Consider the following 21921-nt stretch of genomic DNA (forward strand, 5'->3'; position numbering starts at 1 on the left):
GCTATAAAAATCAGAACAAAAACCAGCTGCCTCAAAATGACCAGAGGAGATTTTCTCCTATTCCTTGGGGGAGTTCTTCATCTATTCCTTACCTTCTACTTATTGCTTGCTTTCATATTTGTGATATATACCTTTTTATTTTGCTCATTATAATGTAGGTGGCTCTGAAAAAAAACTTTATGGACTCCATCCTACTGTTCCTAAAGCCTGTTTGTCTTCTCCAACTTCTAGAGGCTGGGGTAATTCAAGTCTATCCAATTTTTTGTAGCCTCAGGGTGCAGTAGGGAGAAGAACTCATTTGTAAGTGACATGAAGCCTGAAGGACTTTGCCTCTCTCTCTACTGGGATTTTAATAAAGTCCACAGGCAGCTCCCCTGAGGCTTTATAATGGTCCCTCCATTCAGGAAAAGAACCCAAGGACCAGTGAGCCCTATACCCACTGAGGCCTTTCTAGAATAGTTAGGGGCTTTTATTTAAGTCTTTCTGTTTTGTTTTTTTAATTTTCTACAGAATGCCTGTTCATTACCTACTGTTGCCAGATGTAGCCATCATCATCAGTATTATCATCATCTTCATCCCAGGACTCCCAGTTACATTTGAATTTCAGAAAGACAAAAAAAAATTTCAGTATATTTATGTCCCAAATATCGCATAAGGCATCCGCTAAATACTTACTTATTGTTTATCTGAAATTCAAATTTGACTACATATCCTGAATCTAAGCTGGCAGTCTTACCTCAGTTCCTTTCTCTCCAGATTAGGACACAGTCATGTGAATTCTCAGAAGTTTTTTCACTTACCTTCTTCCATCAGAATAGCTTATTGGAAACTTTTACAGGTCATGGTAAGTCAAGCTAGACTTCATTTTATTATTCGATAGCCACTTTTTGAACTTCCTAGCATGAAGTTGTACCCCTTTCCTTGACTGGCTGCTGCTGGGGTGGAGGGAGTGAGGGTGGGGCTGGAGGACAGGAGCTGGTTTAATTTTTTTTTATTATTGTTTAAATTCTTTAATTAAGTACTCCTGAAGGGCAAATGTGCAATCTAACTTCATTCTCTATCCAAAGCTCAGAAACTCCATTATGTATTGGAGTCTTTTGAAAATGTAATAGGGAGATCTAATCCATAACCCCTAACAAATCTCCTTGAAAATCTATTTTCTCTTCTTCCTAAATCTCGTATACTCCACTCTCACTGATGCCCTTCACTAGCTAAAGGCCCTCAAAATTCTCTCTACTCCCAGCCATCTCAACATTTTCTCCCCTCATCTCCTCCCTTCCTTGTCTTAAATCTTTATTCTACAGACTGACTTCCTTCCCTAGAGGCTAAGTTCTTCCTCTCTTTCTTCTTTCTTTTCTACTCTCTTGTCCTTCTCTACTCGATTAGTTCTGCAGAAACAACTTCAAACTTGCCTGGTGTGGGGTAGGGTAGTAATTGAGGTAGGGATAGAATTGAAGCAGGTGGAAAATTGGTGGGTATTCTCACTGGTGGACTGAGGGAGGGAAAGGTCTTTGAAATCTTTTATGCTAATAATTGATCATGGATATCCCATCTCATATCTCAGTGGTGGACTTCACAGTTAAAGGGTTCAAAGTCACATAGCTAGTCAGGGGCATAGCTTAAACCCAGATCTTTGGATTCCAAAGCCTGGGCACCTTTTATTTCAGCTGCTGCTTTTCTCACATTTTAGACATACACCGTAGTGGAGATATTAATTTAACATTCACTACCTAATGGTAGGTGCAGTGGTCATGGTGATGGATTCCCCAACATCTAGTCCTCCCTCTAGTATTAATTTGCTAGGGTTGTCATAACAAAGTACCACAAAGTGGGTGGCTTAAACAATAGAACTGTATGGTCTCACAGTTCTAGAAGATAGAAGTCCAAGATCAAGTTGTTGGCAGGATTGTTTCCTTCTAAGCGCTGTGAGGGAAAATCTGTTCCATGCTGCTTTCCAGGATTTGTCATTCCTTGGCTTCTGCTGCAGCACCCCAAACTCTGCCTTCATTTTCCCTGTTCTCCCTGAATGAGTCTCTGAATTTGCCCTCTGTATAATGACACCAGTCATAGTAGATTAGGGGTCCACGCTACCTCATTATGACCTCATCTTAACTAATAACAACTGCAGTGAGTCTATTTCTGACGAAGCTCACATTCTGAGGTACTGGGGGTTAGGACTTGAAATATGAATTTTGTGGAGGAAAACAATTCAACCCATAGCAACCACAAGAAATTGACATAAACCAATTATGTTCTTCCCTTCTTGCTAGTCACTGGTTTAGAAGTGGGCATGTAGTTTAGGAATAACCAATGAGGCTTGAATGGAAGTCTTCCAGAATCTCATAGGAAAGGCTTCCTGGGTCCTAAAGAGTTACACAGATAGGCTTCTTTCTCAAAGCATTGTCAAGTCTGGGTGTGATATTTAGAACTGCTACAGCCATAAGGTCCCCATCCTCAGGATAAACCAACACAGAGATGCACATAGAACAGAGAGAATCACAGAGCAGCCAAGTCTCCCGATAATGTTTTCCAGATGCCCCCACCTGTGGAATTCTTATCATGTTAACTAATATGTTTCCCTATTTCTTAAGCCAATTTGAGTCAGAATCTTCTGTTATCTGTGACCAAAAGCATTCTAAGTGATATCAACTAAAAAGACACTACTAAGTAGGTAAAGTATAAATACTGTTCAAAATTCATTCAGCCCTTCAGCTTTAAAATGATACAAATCATAATGATTGGCATTATTTCGAATTTAGTACGTGAAGTGAGACTGATTAACATATTATGCGATACCATTTTTAATTTTCTTAGCTCGAATTTGCAACAACAGAAAAAGCACAGTTGTTTTCTAACTCAAGTGTGCATCAGCCTCACCTAGGGGGCTTATTGAAACATACTGCCGAGCCTCACCTGCAGAGTTTCTGATTTAGGAGATCCTAGGTGAAGCCTGAGAATTTCCATTTCTAACCGGTTCCCAGATACTGCTGGTCAGCACACTACACTTTGAGAACTTCTGCGATACTAAAATAAACCTTTGTGTAGCCAAAACAGCCTGGGATATGTGATCCTTGTCTGAGTGCAGGGTCTGAAAAACAACTGTAAAAATGATCATCATTACGGAGTATCCGCCACATACAGACCACTGCACTGAATGTTTTGCACTCCTTTAGTGACTTGTCACACTGACTCCTTGAGGTGGGTTTACCAATCTCCTATAGATGGGGAAACGGAGGCACAAGAGCTAAGTTACTCATCTAAGGGAAAGAACCATGATCCAGTCCCAGGCCTGTGTGACTACATGGTCTTTTACAAAATATTTGCCCATCAGAGACAAAATACTGGTCTAGCTAGAACTCAGGTTGATGCAGCAGGACAATTGGGAAATTACTGTGTACCGCAGCTTGAAGAAAAAGGGCATATCTGGCTGAAATCAATCACCCTCAGCCTGGGAGATGAGTGGCTCTTCGCTGGCTCTTTCCCCTGGGGCAGCTCAGCCTTCTGCTGGAAGAATCTGCCTTGGAGGAGAAAGCCATAGGGCTGACAGCGGTGCTCTGCCATTTCCTCCCCGACGCAGTGGGTGCTGCTGACCTGTGGAGGCCTGTGCTGCCAGCCACGCCCCATGCCTCCTGATCGTGCTTTGCCTCTTGCTGCCATACAAGTCAGGGCTGGCACCTCATTTTCCACTGCAGAGACAAGGCATTGCCTCCTGGAGGCCAGAGGGAGGACAGAAGGAAATCCAGGGAAGCAGACCCTGTCAGTGTCTGGTAAGTCCCAGAATCTGAACCACTCCCTGAATGGGCAGTTTATTCTCATGTGAAATGTCTTAATCATCACAAGGAATACAGATAAGGAAGGCAAGTCCATGCTGGATTCCTCACTCAGCATAACAACCCCAATTGTGCAACTCCTCCAAGAAGGCAGCTGAGAAGTTACTTCTTGTTGTTGTTGTTGTTTTCATTGCTCTGGCATTTAAGTCTGACAGAAATCGTAAGACATTATTCCTTGAAGAAGCTGGGATATAGCAACAGGTCACTATTCGTTGGAAGCTATTGATAAACCTGATGTGCCAAGGGAGAGCAGAGATTGGCACCTCTGGCTAAAAACATTCGGGGACTGGACCCTGAGAAATGATTTTCCTTCAAGAAAGGACAGCGCCCCCACCAACCACACAAAACTTTGCTGGGTAGGTGGTTGTACAGGCAGGTAGGGGGAACAGGAACCACCTTGACTTCATCATCTTTCTCCTCCCAATACACTCTTCCCTAAGGCCCTCTTTCCACTGAGGAATGGACCACAGACCCAGGCCCAAGGTCTTAGAGGATCTCACTCCTCCCACAAACTTCCATATGCAACTGCTTGTTGAACTCTGCTGATTTGTCATTTCTGGGTGGGAGTCCTTGAATGAATGAGCTGAAATTGGTACCCATAGCAATCATCTGACCCAAGCTCTTCACTTTAAAGAAGACTCCCAGGAAAGGAAGTTAACTTGCCCAAGATCACATGAAATGGTTACGGCTGAGGTATGCCAAAGAAAGACCCCACTGAGGGCTGGTGCTGGGAAGAAGCTGGCTAGGGGACACATCTGACCCAGCTTAGGTTTGTGCCTACATTTCCTAAAGAAGTGAGGCAGAGGGGAGGAGCGACACACATGTCAATGAGGGTCAAGGGGAAGAAACCAACTGGGAAGGAAATTAATCTTCATAGAGTTCTACTTCAGTTCTGGGAGCTGAGGTACTATAAGCTCAGCTTACCTCTCACTTTCCTCAGGACCAGATTTTTAACCCTATTTTACTAATGAGAAAATTGAAGCCCATAGAGGTTAAGTAATTTGCCTAATACTACATAGTTTATACCCAACACAGCCAGAATGAAAAGCCAGGTCTCTGTACAATTCTCTTAGGTTCACACCTCCTTCTCTAATCAACTCCAAACCCCACACCCCATAAGGTCAAGCCAGGATAATCAAACCAACCTCCTACCAGGTACCCCACCTTGGAAATCTCTGCAAGTCAGGCCACCTCTACATCACCACTAGATTGTTTTTCTCAGAACCCCCTTATTTAAAGTAGTCAGAATGTTGTATAGGTAAAAGTAGGTAATATGTAATTGCCTTCTTTCACTTACCATAATGTTTTTGATAGTCCTCCATGATTTTGTTCACTCCCTTTTTTTTTTTAACTGAGTAGCATTGCATTGTATAGACATAGTATAGTTTGTTTATCCATTCACCAGCTGATAGGCATTTGGGTTGCCTCAAAGTTTTTGGTTATTATGAATAAAGCTTCTATAAACATTCCCATCCATGTCTCTGTGGACATATATTTTCACTTCTCTTGAGTAAATACTTAGAAGTGGAATTGCTAAAAATTACATTAAGTATATGCTTAACTTTATAAGAAACGGCCAAACTGTTTACCAAAGTGGCCTTACTATTTTGTGTTCCTGCCAACAGTGTATGAAAGTTCCAGTTGCTCCACATCTTTGTCAACACTTGATCTTGTCTTTTAAATTTTAGTCATCTGATGAATATGTGGTGATGTTTCATTGTGGATTTTTTGTTGTTTTTTTTTTTGTTTGTTTGTTTTATTTAGTTTTTTTTGAGATGGAGTCTCTCTCTGTCTCCCAGGCTGGAGTGTAGTGGTGTGATCTCAGCTCACCGCAACCTCCATCTCCCAGGTTGAAGCAATTCTCCTGCCTCAGCCTCCCAAGTAGCTGGGACTACAGGTGTGCGCCACCACACCTGGCTAATTTTTGTGTTTTTAGTAGAGACAGGGTTTCACCATGTTTGCCAGGCTGTTCTCAAACTCCTGACCTCAGGTGATCTGCCCACCTTGGCCTCCTAAAGTGCTGGGATTACAGGCATGAGCCACTGCACCCAGCCTTCATTGTGGTTCTAACTAATGATGTTGAGCAATTTTTTATGTATGTATTTGCCATCTGAATATGTTCTTTAGTGAAGTGTCTGTTCAAATCTTTTACCCATTTTTTAATTTGGGTTGCCTTCTTATTACTGAGTTGTAAGAATTCTTTCATATATTCTAGATATAAGTTCTTTGTTGCACATGTTTTGCAAACATTTTCTACCAGTCTAGAGCTTGCCTTCTCATTTTCTTAATGATGACTTTTGAAGACACTGTCTTTTGATGAAGTCCAATTTAATAAATTTTTTATTTTATAATTCATCCTTTTTGTATCCTATTTTAGAAATCTTTGTCTAACCCAAGATCACTAAGACTTTTTCCCATCTTCTATAAGCTTTACAGTTGGTTCTTACATTTAGGTCTATGATCTATTTAATTTTTATATGTTGTGTGACAAAAAGATCAAGTTCTATACTTTTGCATAAAGATCTCCAATTACCAACCCTTCTATTTTTTGAGGCTCCTCATACACTTCAAAAACAAAGTAATTTATGCCAAAACAGAATTTTTAAATATTGTGACATACTTTAAATGTTCACAGTTAATACATTAATTCTCTTAACTCAAAAGATAATTTGCTAAAATTATCTTACCATTTTTGGAGACAGAGCCCACCCCCACCTGCCCTGCAAGATCCCCAACTCTGCTTCCTTGAAGTAACTTTCTCTGCATTCTCCAATAGGGCTGAATTGCCTGCAGGGGCTCACAAGATGGCCCTTGGTACTTAACACAACAGCTACCGCTTGTGGTGGGCCTACTGCTTTACATGTAGTTGTTACACACAAAAATATTACATAACATGTACAAATGTAACATATGATTCTCACAACAAATAACATATTACTATCCTTATTTTACAGTTGAGGAAACTAGGCCCAGAAGTTTTAAGTGCCTTGCCCTAGACCACTAAATGAGGAAAAAGTAAAGGAGCTGGGACTTGAGCCCAGCTATGCAGGGGCAGGAGCCCTACTGTCCATACCTGACCATCTTCTACAGATCCAGGCTTAATACCCATTATACTGTTCCTGTGAGTTCCTGAACTTCTGGTTGTGTGACCATTTCAGTTAGATGGAACTGGCCTTTGTCATTTTTATGGAAATAAAAGAGGGGAGGTTTTCTCAATAAATGGAGGATATAAAATAAGATTATAGGAGTAATTTTTCCTCAGGCTTTTCATTTTAAAAAACTTCAAAGATACAGAATGCTGAAAGAGGAACACTTATATCATACATCTAGATTTAATAACTGTTAACATTTTGCCACATTTACTGTACTCAGTAGACTACACATTTTTCAGAATTATTTGAGAATAAGTTGCAGACATCAGTACACTTCACCCCTAAACACTTAAACATGTATCTCCTAAAAACAAGGATATTCTCCTACAGAATGGTAATACCTAAGAAAGGGCAATACTTACATACTTTAGCAATACTAAATACTTTAATAATATTACTTATTATTAAATACTACTACTAATAATACTAATAAGTAATAATGTAATACTTAAGAAAATTAATAATTCCTAGTTTGTAATATCCAGTTTAAATTCAAATACCCTTGATTGTCTCTAAAATGACTTTTTGAAAAGAAGCAGGATCCCATTAGAGATTGACACTTTGTCGATCTGTATAAGGACACCAGTCATAGTAGATTAGGGGTCCGCCCTACCTCATTACGACCTCATCTTAACTAATAACATTTGCAATGACTCTATTTCCGAAGAAGCTCACACTCTGAGTTACTGGGGGTTAGGACTTAAACATGAATTTTGAGGAGGGACATAATTCAGCCCATAGCAACTGCAAGAGATTGATATTGTTGTGTCTCTTTAGCCTCTATTAATTGACAACATCCTCATCACTTTTGTTTTATGTTTTTATGACATTGACTTTTTAAACAGTACAGGGCTATTTTCTAGTAAATAGTCCACATTCTGGATGTGTCTCATTGTTTCCTAGCCTGTCAGTGACTGGCTGAGCCCAGGGAAGCAGAGCGGGGAGGAATTATGTGAATTTCATGGTAAATAAAAGTTATGATGTGTGGAGAGGCAGAATGATGCCTTCGCAGAGAGCAGGACAAGCATTCAGGAGACCTGGCTTCAAAGCCCAACCACTGCCTACCAGTTGTCTGCCTCCTTGGACTTCCCCACCAACCCACCATGCATAATGGGGGACAGGCCCAGGTGATGTACATGGTTAGCAAGTACAGCCTTAGGGAAGGGCTCAAAAAAGGATAGGAGCACATGAAAGAACACAACAGTCAACTTGAAGGCAACTCTATTGGCCAAAACCGGAACGAATTGAGAAATAAGTAAACAAGCAAAGTATTGCATTACAATTCATAAAATAAATATCCATGATTCCTTACTGATATAAAAATAAAAATTCCAAAAATAAATTGGGAATAAGGGATAGTTCTTACTTACAGAAGAATTCCAACTAATAAATGTAGATGAAATGGGAAAATATTTTTAAAAGTCACCATTAGGCAAACACCACAGTAATAATTATTACAGGCAAAAATCTACCAATGGATGCTCAAATTAGTATGAGAAAATTTGAGGAGAAACAAAATAGTTGCATAGTCTCAAATATGTCCTTCAAGATATTCACTAATTATGAAGAGAAAAATGGTAATTTTACAGTGAAGAAAGTCAGCAGATACTGCCTTCACCAAATGATCAAGGTTAATTATCACCAGTAATAAGACTTATTGACATCATGTACTCCCTGATCCATAGGCTGAGGTCACATCACTGTTGTATGCCTGCCAAAAATGCATAACCTCAACTCAATAGTGAGAAAACATCAAGCAAACCCCAATTGACAGTTATTCTGCAATATAACTGACTTGCCTTCTTTAAAAGTGGCAAGGTCACAAAAGACAAGGAAAGACTGGAAAGACTGAGGAAATGTCACAGATTGGAGGAGACCAAGGAGACATGGCAACTGAATGCGATGTGAGATCCAATCAGTGAAAGAACTGGTGAAATTCACATTAGGCCTGTTGCTTGATTAATAGTAATTAATAACACTCATAATAACATCACTAATAGCACCCATGTTAATTTCACGGTTTTGATCACCATACTATGGTTATTTAAGATGTTCCTTTAACATTTAGGGAAGCCAAGCAATGCATATATGAGTACTCACTGTACATTTTTTGCAACTTTTCTGTAAGTCAAAATTTGTTTCAAAAGAAAAAGTTAAAAAAAAAAAATAGCTGCATGTATAAGTAAAGTTGAAGGTCTCCTAGCCACTGTGGTCTGAAGGACACAGATGGGAGTCCCCTACCTTCAACATTTTCCTCTCCAGCAGCCTGTCAAGACGCCTGAAATCCCATCATTCAAGACAGATTACTTTCTTTTTCTTTTTCTTTTTTTTTTTTGGAGACAGAGTCTCACTCTGCCTCCCAGACTGGAGTGCAATGGCGCGATCTCCACTCACTGCAACCTCCGCCTCCCAGGTTCAAGCAATTCTCCTGCCTCAGCCCCCCGAGTAGCTAGTATGACAGGTGTCTGCCGCCAGGCCTGGCTAATTTTTGTATTTTTAGTGGAGACGGGGTTTCATTATGTTGGCTAGGCTGGTCTCAAACTCCTGACCTCAGGTAATTCATTACTTTCAACGAATATTTTTTGTTTCTGAAAGTCCAGAGAGTCACGTAATGTATTTATTGAGCACTTTCTATGTTCAGGGACCTGCTAGGTACTAGGGATAGGTAGTGGATAAAGCAGACAGCACCTCTGCCCCACTAGAGCTTATATTCAGCTGTAGCCTCTTAGTACAATGTTAAGATGAGTTGGTTTGCTTCAATTCCTACAGAAGCCATAAACCAGGATCCTAAGAAGAGGTAAATTTGGGTAAGTGAAAGAGGGGAGGCTAAAGCTTACAGCATACAGCTGCTGAAAGATTCAAGAACTAAGCGTGACACTGAGACAAGTAGGATGGGGCACGGGGAGAAATACAGCTTGAGGAGTTGAATACACATGAAAACTGAATTGAACCTAAAATAATAACAGTAGCCAAGCCCTGGAAAGCACTGGTTATGTGGCAGGTACTGTGCTCATGAATTTACATGTATGGTAACTCCTTAGACCCTCACGGCAGCCCTGGGGGGGCAAGGTACTGTTATTATCCCCTGTTGCAGATAAAGGAGCTGAGGCACTGAGGGTCGCACAGCTGGTACGTGCTGGATGGAGTTGGGCCATGGGCCGGGGTAGTTTGTCTCTAGAGACAGTGCACCTGACATGCATGGACTGCTGCTGTTCCCAGAGCTGAGCGACAACACTTTGGCACAGAGAAGGAAGGAGAATGGCAGAGCCAAGATCAAGTCCTCATATCTAGATCTAACGGAGAGACGAGGAGGAGGAGGAGAAGAGGAAGAGGAGGAGGAGGAGGAGGAGAAGGGGGGAGGGGGATGGAGGGGGAGGGGAGGGGGAGGGGAGGGGAGGGGAGGGGAGGGGGAGGGGAGGGGGAGGGGAGGGGAGGGGAGGGGGAGGGGAGGGGGAGGGGACGGGGAGTGGGGGAGGAGGAAGAAGAGGAAGAGGAAGCCGAATCTTGCTTTGTGTGAGTGCTGCTATGTCTTAGGCAGGATACCCAGTGCTTTCCCTGTATTGGTATCTAAAATTCATGCTTCTGAGATACTGTCATTCTCATTTTACAGAGGAGGCTTAGAGAGGTGAAGTATTTTGCCCAAGGTCACATAGTTCTAGTAACAGGTGAAGCCAGGATTTAGCTGATTTATGGAAAGCTTCAGATTTGGTTGCTCTCAGTCTCACCACTGGCCTAGCACTAAATAAGCATGTTTCTCTCTCTCTCTCTCTCTCTCTCCTCTCCCCCCACCTTCACTCTTCCTCTCCCTCCCCCCTCTCCTCTCACACACTAAAGTTAATTATTTAATGCCCGTAATATATATCTTCACGATGGCATTTTGCAGCACTGAGCTTTAAACAGTACATGTTTAAATACATTTAATCCAATGAATATTTCAAGGTAATTAATCTCCACAGCGTGAGAGAATGCTCAGGTTTCCCAGCACATCAAAATACATCTGAATCAGCTGAGGAAATGATTTGCACACTCTGCAGTGGGTTGAGAAAGAAAGATTCACTTAAAGACTTTTAGATCTGACTCCCTGGTGTCAACGAGCAGAAAGGCTGCTAAAGAGAAGGATTAAGGCGCCTCCTAGTGGTTACATTTATGCAAGGAGAGAATATGGCTAACAACTATTGGGCAAGAGGACTACTTGTTTGAGTTGGCCGGGGTGGGAGAATTTTGTTTGTTTTTGTTTTTGTTTTTGGAGAGTACTATCCTGCAAATGTGTGCACATACACATATGTACACACATGCATAATTCACATCATTTTTGTGTATCAAATACACATCACCATGGTACATGGCACCTGTGTTATATGCTACTGTTTTATGAGTGTGGGAGTATGGTGGGATAACAGTGGGTGAGAATTTGCATGGGTGCCTACCCACATGATTTTGCCTGGACTCTCTAACCCTTCTGTAGGTGTTGAGATGACTATATTTGTTGAAGATTTAGTTTGAGCCCATAGAACTCAACGGATGGAGTTAATTGGCCTGATTTCCAACTCATGATGTTAGTAGTAGTAATAGCTGCCATCAACTGAAGGATTATAGCTGTGGCCATATATATGTGTAGGTTTCATATGCTATATCTATATATTACTATACAAAGTTATAGTTATTACTATAATATATAATACAGTAATTATTACTATATTACTATTATAATAACTATAACTATCTAGTAATATACAGATAGCTATATATACATATAAATGTGTATATATAATCCCATGTGATCCTCTTGTCAATCCTGTAAGAGATTAGTGTCATTAACCCACATAACTGATGAGAAAACTGAGGCTCAGAACTTGAGCAACTTTTCCAAAGTCACACAACTTGTCAAAACCAGGCCTGCTGATTCCTGAGTCTATGTTATTAACCTTATACTGCCTTTGCATCACATTTCACACGGCAATGAACTTGTGCTAGCAGTACCAAATCAACTAATATTTATTATTTACCCACTAGAGGCAACCTACTAGTACAAGACACTGTGCTTGGTACTGTTGAGGGAACACATACACACACACACACACGCAAATTATGATGCCTATCCTCAAAAATTTAAAAGTTTTATTGAATAAGATAATAAAGACTTTAAAATTTAAGTCTTTTTTGAAAAAAAAAAAAGACTTGACAGCAAAAAAAAAAATATTTAAGGTGACAGAATAACCTTAGAAGATAGGGCATTAGACAACATTATTTAATTGCCAAATAAATAAAAATTACCATGGGGAAGGTCAATTCAGCGGGTATTTGAGCTGGGTTTTGAAAGTTGAGTGAGCTGAAGGGGCAGGTAGTGCTTTCCTGAAAGGAGGCTACTCCAGAGAGCCATGAAACACGGTGAAGTAGCCAGAAAACAATGGGCTGGGGACCTGCAGCCCCAGAGACTCAGTCACAGGCCTGCTGAGGACACTTAGGCAAAGCATCCTTGCCTCTTTACACCTCAGTCTCACCATCTGTACCTTTAGGAAATTGGCCCCACTCAGAACCTCTTTGGCCTAAAATTTTATATTCTGTAAGTCTAGAAATTTGAACTGAGTCATAGTCCATAAAGGACTACAGAGTGTCAGGAAGTTTTATTAGTGGTGGAGTGGCTGAGCTGTCATTTCAACCTGCTCACCATCTGGAGGAAAAGGGGGCAATACCTCTCATCCACACTCATAAACATGCTGAAGGGTTCCTTTCGTGGTTAATGGCAGCACACCCTCTAGCACATGCAGAAGGACCAAAGATATGCAGTACCATTACCTAGATGGTGGGTATGACATTACATATCAATATGTTTTTCCTAGCATCGTGATTTGGTGCCTTACACACATGTCACTGTATAATAGAAAAAACATGGTATCAATGGGAACCCGACCTGACAAAACAGCCCATTTGTGTACTTTCCCGTGAATGGTTTGTAGTTCTCCACATGCACATTCTCACTTTATCTCCAGACCTCGGAAAATGCTGCTATCTCTGCTTAGAACAAACATACACACTCATACTCATGCACACACTCCTGTGCACATATATCTTTATTCATAATATTCAGTGGCATTTATTAGGAGGTATGAATCCCAGATGATAGCTCAAGAGCACAAGCAGCATACTTTATTTATAGGTTAATACAGAGCAGAGTCCCTATTCTGGTAGGTGGGAAGCAAATTTGGAGCATCTCTCTGTCCTCTTGATTACATCTAGATTCTGGGGCGGAATGAGGGGGAGCTTATGTAATGTCCTTGATGTTTCCTGTCCACACTAGCTGAGAGATCCCCTGAGCTATCTGTCAGGGAGCTCACTGTGGAGATGTTCCTTGTTCCCAGCTCACAAGCTCTCTTAGTGGCTTCTGTGCCCAGTCCCTAGCACACAAAAAATTACTCTGCCATGCCCTGCCATGCCATGCCACATATGGTGCCTTCTCTACTCCCTCAAATACCCCTCACAGCTGCTTCCATCCCTCTTTGGGTAATTCTAGCCCTCCTGGGCCTTTATGCAGGAAAAGGGCAAATGTGCCTTTAGCTCTTGGGCTCCACAAATCTATTTGGTGCTTCTGTGGTCTTTTCCCCAGGAATACATCTAAAAACTCAAAAGGAGAAGACTCCTCTTCAGGACCAGCAGTAGCCTGACTTTCCTTCCCCACACCTCCTTTCCCTAGGAATTCTTTCTGAATTTCAGAAATTGGAAGCTTTAGGATGGCTTCTTCGTGCAAGAGTTCAGTCCAATCAGGAGAATGCCCTAGGCAGGTTCATAATAAGTAACATACAATAAAATAACTGATCTCTGGAGGTGTCAAGATCACACAAAAGACAAAGAAAGACCCAGGAACAACTGGAGACTGTCAGAGAACAGGGACAAATGACAATCAAATACAATGTGGTATGTTGAGTAGGATCCTGGAACAACAACAACAACAAAAAAATACATTAGTGGAGGCCAGGCGCGGTAGCTCATGCCTGTAATCCCAACACTTTGGGAGACCGAGGTGGGCGGATCACCTGAGGTCAGGAGTATGAGACCAGCCTGGCCAACATGGCAAAACCCCATCTCTACTAAATACACAAAAATTAGCCAGGCATGATAGCACATGCCTATAGCCCCAGCTACTCGGGAAGCTGAGACAGGAGAATCACTTGAACCTGGAGGCGGAGGTTGCAGTGAGCTAAGATCACGCAACTGCACTCCAGCCTTGGTTAATGGTATTGTGCCAATGTTAATTTCCCAGTTCTGATCATTGTTCTATGTTTACACAAGATGTTAACAATTGGGATTGTATAGGTGAAGAATATATAAAAACTCTGTACTATTTTGCAATTTTTCAGTAGCCACATGTTCATTGCTAGTACATAGCAATAAATTGATTTTCGTATGCTCATCTTGTATCCTACAAGTTTGCTAAACTCACTTATTACAGTTTTTATGTAGATTACTTGGGATTTGCTGTATAGACTACCATGTCATTTGCAAACAGGGACAGATTTATTTCTCCTCTCTAATGTGTATGCTTTTTATTTCCTTTTATTGCTTTTTTGCTTGGGTTAAAACGCCTATCACTATGTTGAATAAGAGTGATGAGAGTGGAGATCCTTGCCTCGTTCCTGATCATAAGGGGAAAGCACATATTGTGTCATTATTGTATTTTTCAGTTCTAAAATTTCCATTTGGTTCTTATTTATATTTTTTATTTCTTTGCTGATACTTTCTTTTTACTTTTCTAAGACTTTTAACTTTTGTTTCAAGTATGTTCATTAATGGCTCATTGAAACACTTTTATGATGGCTGTTATAAAATCTTTGTAATATAATTCTAAAATTTCTGGCATCATGGTATTGACATCTATTGACTGTCTTTTTCATTCAATTTTAAATCTTCCTGGTTCTTGATGTGACAAGTGATTTTCAATAGAAACCTGATCGTTTCTACTGAAATGATCTTTATCTTATCTGAACCTTCTGTTTTAGCTGACTTCTTCTGACACACTGCTGCAGCAAGGTGGTAAGGGGTGGAAGGGCATCTCGTTATTGCCAGGAGTAGGTTCCCCGCTCATCCTCCATGGGCACTTCACAGGATGGGGGATTCTTTGCTACTGCTAGGTGGGATTATAAGTTCCAGCTTCCCACAAGGCCTCTCTACTGAGACTTCCCTAGCTAGGAGGAGTGGGAGTACCTCATTACTATTCCCCACAGGGCCCCTGCTGACACCATGCGGGTGGTTGGGAGGGTGGCTTTCTTACTGCTAGGCCTTCTCTATACTACTCCACTGGGATGATGGAGGAGCACCTCATTACTGATAGTTTAGGGAAGAAGTCCAGGCTTCCCACATGGTCTCCACTGACACTGTGGAAGGGTGGGTCTCGTTATCACCCAGTGGGGATTAAAGTCCCAACTCCCTACTTGGCCTTCTCTGGTACCACCCCAGTAGGAGAGTTGGGACAGTTCATCACAGCTGGGTGAGGGTGGACATTTAAGCTCATAACTTGGTCTTTGTTGGCATAAGTGGGGTGGAGCAGCATTTTTTTCCTATGGTGCTTGGCTGGAGTACAGAAGTTATTACAGTTATCGTCTAAAAGTTTTCTGCCTTGCTAGGCTGCCTTTTCCTGGTCTGCTGGTTAATGAGAACAGGCTTTTATTTGGGCTACGTTTGTTTGTGCCAGTTGGTGTTTCTATGTTGCTGACTTCTTCAGCTCCAAGTCTGGGAAATACAATGCAAAAAAGAAAGCCCAGGGAACTCACCATTGTGTCATTATTTGGGTTCTGAAGTCCCTAGATGGTCTTTTATGGTCTTTTATACTTATGGAGAGAAATAGGCGGAAAGATGTCTCCTCCATGTTCCTGGAAGTGAAAGTAAAAAACTGATTTTACAAATTTGAAAACATCTTGAATCATTAGGAGTTCTCAAGTCTATGTCCTGAGTCCTTTCTTTCCCTACCCCCACTAGACTAGAAGGGACTCCTTGTGTATCTGTTTTCACCAATACATCTTGTCCCTGCGGTAATAATTATGGAATAGCACCATAAATAAAAGGAGAGGGGGAAGGGAGTAAGAGCACAAACAGTATGTGGAAATATCAGGTGCCAAAAAATTAGGTTAATAGTTTTAAAAGATACCCTCATCTCAAATATATTATCTTTATATCCTTTGCAGCAATATATGAGTTAGGTGTTATTATCATTTTACACTGAAAGACTGAGGTTGCTGAAGGTGGCAAAGTTCTGTATGTCAAGAAGGCATGAAGAGATGAAACCAGCTAAGTATATCCTTTTTATTATGTAAGCAAAGGTTTTCCAGAGCCCCTCACCAGCAGACTTCTACTTGCATCTCACTACTACAACAACGATGTCACACGGCCATCCCTCACTGCAAGCAAATATGGAAGAGCTAGTGGATGTTTCAAGCAGATGGCCATGAGAAGAAGGTTCAGAACTGCTGTTGGATCCACCCCTCTTCAGTTTTGCCATAATCTGTAACTATTAATAAGGAACCTCCTTCCTAGTCAGGTTGACCCAAATCTCTGGAGAGCCTACTGCATTTTTCAAAGGCATAGTCAATATACTTTCATATTTGAAAACTTTAAAAATGAATAATATGTATAAAGAAAATTAAACTTAATATCTACTTGATGTCTGGAAATCTGTGAAAGATGTAGTGTTTAATATATGGGGCAGAATTTTTACATTTAACCAAAGGGGCATGAATTTAAACAGGTTAAAAAGCTTTGTATTAAGAAGTGAGCACTGGCCGGGCGTGGTGGCTCACACCTATAATCCCAGCACTTTGGGAGGCCGAGGCGGGCGGATCACCTGAGGTCAGGAGTTCAAGACCAACCTGACCAACATGGTGAAACCTCATCTCTACTAAAAATGCAAAAATTAGCTGGGTGTGGTGGCAGGCGCCTGTAATCCCAGCTACTCGGGAGGCTGAGGTGAGAGAATCGCTTGAACCCGGGAGGCAGAGGTTGCAGTGAGCAGAGATCGTGCCAGTGCACTCCAGCCTGGGCAAGAAGAGAGAAACTCTGTTTAAAAAAAAAAAGTGAGCACCATGGGCACTATTAAGAGGCACTACCCAATACCCTAAGGTTACAGGAACTCCACTGGCCACATACAAAGATAAGCTGACCACTGTCTTTGTCAGCTGCAACTTATCTATTGAAGAAGGCCATGTTCTCTGGACCTGTTGAGTGTCAAGCTGCAAGGTCTCATAAATAGTTTGGTGGCCCTGTTAGTGTTAGCTGTTCTTAAAGTGACAAGGAGATCCACAGGGGTAGGGAGAGAGGAAGACACATGCTGTCAGCCACAGCCAGGGCTAAATGCCTTGCTGGCAACATTTTCCTTCAGGGTTACCCAGCACAGAGAGTAGCCAAGCTCAGGTAATTTTAGGAAAAGATCTTCCACTCCACATGATTGCTAATTGCCTACAAAGCAAAGCACAGTAGAAATAGCAGGCAGATATGAAACTCCAAATGTTGGTGATAACTGTATTTAACCTCTCCTAAAGGAACACTAAAGAGACTTTAATACTTTTGTGGGGGGAACCCCAACGTGTGAAAAGAGAAACAGCAATTGCTGACAGAGTCACTTTCCACCTGAAGGAACTGTGCCAAAATCAATTTCTAATAGGAGGGAAGGGTAATGAGAGTGCATTGTGGATTACAGTCACATTCTACATCTCTAAAAGCTTCTCTGGACAGACTGTAAATTACATTGACCTTAAAGAAAATGTTCACACTTTGGTTTTTATGAACATTCCACCTGGATAGTGTGACCTGGCTTTAGATAAAATAAGAAATAAACCAAGAAACCAACAGCCATACAGAGCCAGCAGCCAGAACTGGTTTGATTATTGATTCTGACTGTTTTCTTCCTGCCCATATATCTAGAGAGCAAAGAGCATTATTTCCATAAATGTTATCCAAACCCAGGTCCAATTTGGAATAGCTATTTGATATCCCAACCTTGCTTTGACAATTGCTAAAATCAGTGTGATATTTGGGGCATTAAAAAAAACAGACACCGACTCTGGGAAACTTAAGCCTAAGAGGTATGTATCAAAAGTATATTAGCTGGGGAACAAGGCAGAGCCATGACCCTACCACAGGATCTGTTTGCTCAGCACAGCATCATAGGTGCTACAAGCACTATAGTTATCGCTACCTCTAAATCTTCTCCACTGGTGCTGTTGCATTTCACTGCCCTGGACATGCTCTCTATGCTACCACTCTGCTGCAAATTATCACCAGCTGGCCAGCCTCTCAAGATTCAGTTCTGGCAGGAACACCTATAAGGTGCTACTACAACAACCTATAAGGTTGTACTGAGACCACACGACCACACTTAAGCACAAGGTGCCAGGATATGGGGAATTCTCCATACAGGAAGGGTGTACTGGGCAGCCAGAACAACAAATACACTGTAAATGAGTTTAAAAAAATAAAGGGCCACTCCTATATGATATCCAAATTTATAAATATATAATACTATATATATTATTATATTCCATATACATATATATACACACACACACACATACATAGATACATACTAAAAAAATAGTGTTTTCTGGAAATCAATCAATATTTATAGACAGGGTTACCATGAGTAGGTTTGGGTCCTGTGAAGACCTTGTTTTCAAGTCCTCAGCAGTAGAAGATGGGCTAAAAATCTTTACATGGGAGTTGCACTGGGTCCTTTTCCAGACTTCTGGGCTCCAGTGATTTGTACCAGTTTTCTGCCCTCTACACCTCCACCCCATCTTCTAGTCCACTTTCTTTTTGACCCTTTTTTTTAGACATTTACTTCTGACCAAAGTGTTATAGGAGACACAACATAGAAAGAAGGGAAGAGAACTAACTTTTGCAGAATGTTTATTTAATGAGTATTTTAGGAGACTTCTTAGCTTAACATTATCCTTATAAGAGGTAGAGCTATAAATTTACAACACCCATCTGGGTTTAAGGCCCGGCTCTACTGATATTGTGACCTTGGGCAAGTTATTTAACCTTTGTAACCACCATATTTCTCATCATAAAATGGGGAGCAAGATGGCAGAATACAAGGCTCCACCTATTGTCCCACTTGCAAGGAAACCAAGTTAACAACTATATACACAAGCAAAGCACCTCCATAAGAACCACAAATCAGGTGAGCACTCATAGTACCTGGTTTTAACTTCATATCACTGAAAGAGGCACTGAAGAGGTAGGAAAAACAGTCTTGAAGCCCCGACACCACCCTTCCCTCATCCGCAGCAGTGCAGCATGGTGTGGAGAGTATTTCTGGGTGCTGGGGAGAGGGAGAGCACAGCAAGTGTGAGGCACTGATGAACTCAGGGCTGTCTGTTAGACCAGAAAGAAAAACCAGACCAAACTCAGCTTATATCCACCCACAGAGGAAGCATTTGGACCAGCCCTAGCCAGAGGGGAATCACTAATCCCCAGAGGTCAACTGCCACCATGCGTTAAAGAGCTCTGGGTCTCTAAGTAAATTTGAAAGGCTGTCTAGGCCATAAGGACTGAACTCTTAGGTGAGTGGTAGTGCTGAACTGGGCCCAGAGATGGTGGACTGGGGGGCATGTGACTACTGAGACACCAGCAGGGGTAGCTAAGAAAGTGCTGGCATCACCCTTCCCCTAACCCCAGGCTGCACAACTCATGGCTCCAAAAGAAAGCCCTTCCTTTCACTTGAGGAGAGGAGAGAGAAGAGTAGAGGGGGCTGTGTCTTGTATCTTTGATACCACAGCAGAATAGGGCACTGGTCAGACTCATGAGGACCCTGTTCCAAGCCCTAGTTTCTAAATGACATTTCCAGAAACACCCTGGGGCAGAAAGGAATCTGCTGCCTTGAAGGGAAGAACCCAGTCCTGGCAGCATTGATCACATGCTAACTGAAGGGCCTTTGGGTCCTGAATAACCAGCATTGATGCCCAGGTACTAAGGTGAGGACCTTGGGTGAGCCTCTGAAACTTGCTGGCTTCAGGTACCAGCTTGACCACAGGGGAGTAGAGCACCAGGTGGGCTCTTGGGGTCCCCGATTCAGACTTGACTCTTGGATGGCATTTCTGGACACACCCTGGGCAAGAAGGGAGCCCATTGCTCCGAAGGGTGGGTCTCAGGAAAGACAGCATTCACCACAAGCTGACTGAAGAGACCTTGGGTCTTAAGGGAACATCAGTGGCAGTCTGGTAGAACTCCCCATGGCCCGTAATGGTGGTAGCTAGAGGATGAAGCTTTTCTGCCTTTGTAAAGAGGAGGGAAGAGTGGGAAGGACTGCCGTCCTGTGGCTTGATGGCCAGCTCAGCCGCAATAAAATAGAATACCAGGTAGACTTCTAAGGATTTTGACTCTAGTCTCTGACCCCAGATGGCACCTCTAGACCTATCTGGGGCCTGGGGGAATTCACCAACCTGGACACTAGCCTGGCTGGCTTTGCTACCTGCTGATTGTAAAGCCACAAGGCCTTGAGCAAACATAGGCAATAGTCAGGGAGTGGTTCAGCAGGCCTTGGGTGAGACCCAGTACTGTGCTGGCTTCAGGTCTGACCCAGCGAGTCATAGTGGTGGTGACTGCAGGGGTGCATGTGTCACTCCACACCCAGATTTAGGTGGCTCAAAACTGAAAGAGAGAGACACTGTTTGTTTAAGGCAAGAGAACAAGAATCTCTGCCTGGTCAATACAGAGAATTCTCCCAGATCTTGTCCAAGACCATCAAGATGGTACCTCTATGAGTCTTCAAGAACCATAGAGTTACTGAGCATGGGGTGCCCCCTAAAGCAGATACAGCTTAGATCTCAACACCCAAGTCCTTTCAAATATCTGAAAAATCTTCTCAACAAGTACAGGTACAAAGAAGCCCAGACAGTTAAAATATAATAAATACCTAACTCCTCAATGCCTAGATATCTACAAGTATAAAGATAATCCAGGAAAACATGACCTCACCAAATGAACTAAATAAGGCACCAGGGAGCAATCCTGGAGAAACATGTTACCTTTTAGACAGAAAATTCAAAATAGCCATGTTGAGGAAACTGAAATTCAAGATAACACAGAGATGGAATTCAGAATTCTACCAGCTAGATTTCACAAAGAGATTGAAACAAAAAGAATCAAGCAGAAATTCTGGAGCTGAAAAATGCAATTGGCACACTGAACAATGTATCAGAGTCCTTTAATAGCAGAATGAATCAAGCAGAAGAAAAAAATTAGTGAACTTAAAGACAAACTATTTGAAAATACACCATCAGAGGAGACAAAAAAAGAATAAAAAATAATGAAACATGCCTACAGGACATAATAAATAGCCTCAAAAGGGCAAATCTAAGAGTTATTTGTCTTAAGAAGGTAGAGAAAGAGATAGGGGTAGAAAGTTTATTCAAAGGGATAACAACAGAAAACTTCCCAAACCTAGAGAAAGATATTAATATCCAAGTACAAGAAGGTTGTAGAACATCAAGCAGATTTAACCCAAAGAAGACTACCTCAAGTTGTTTAATAATCAAACTCCCAAGGATCAAGGATAAAGAAAGGATCTTAAAAGCAGCAAGAGAAAAGAAACAAGTATCATACAATGGAGCTCCCATAGAGCTGGCAGCAGACTTCTCAGTGGAAACCTTACAGGCCAGGAGACAGTGGCATGACATATTTAAAGGGCTGAAGGAAAATAACTTTTGCCCTGGAATAATATACCTTATGAAAAACTTTTCAGATATGAAGGAGAAATAAAGACTTTCTCAGACAAAAAAAGCTGAAGGATTTCATCAACACCAGATCTGTCTTATAAGAAATGCTAAAGGGAGTACTTCAGAAAGAAGAGGATGTTAATGAGCAGTAAGTAATTACCTGAAGGTACAAAACTCACTGGTAATAGTAAGTACATAGAAAAACACAGAATATTATAACACTGTAACTGGGGT

At 41.6% G+C, this 21921-nt stretch overlaps 1 long non-coding RNA gene across 1 annotated transcript in view; it reads right to left on the reverse strand.

Annotated features, from left to right (window-relative positions):
• LOC129491234 (uncharacterized) overlaps window positions 1–19632 on the reverse strand; it is a 186895-nt gene extending 167263 nt beyond the window's left edge. The window contains exons 1-2 of the long non-coding RNA XR_008660491.2: window positions 19169–19632; window positions 15748–15846 (exon numbers count right to left, since the gene is read on the reverse strand). This is a non-coding gene — a long non-coding RNA (uncharacterized lncRNA). The remainder of the gene's footprint in view (window positions 1–15747; window positions 15847–19168) is intronic.
• Between the last annotated feature and the right edge of the window lie 2289 nt (window positions 19633–21921).

This window comes from Symphalangus syndactylus, chromosome 10 (assembly GCF_028878055.3).
Source record: "Symphalangus syndactylus isolate Jambi chromosome 10, NHGRI_mSymSyn1-v2.1_pri, whole genome shotgun sequence".
Lineage (NCBI taxonomy): Eukaryota > Metazoa > Chordata > Mammalia > Primates > Hylobatidae > Symphalangus > Symphalangus syndactylus.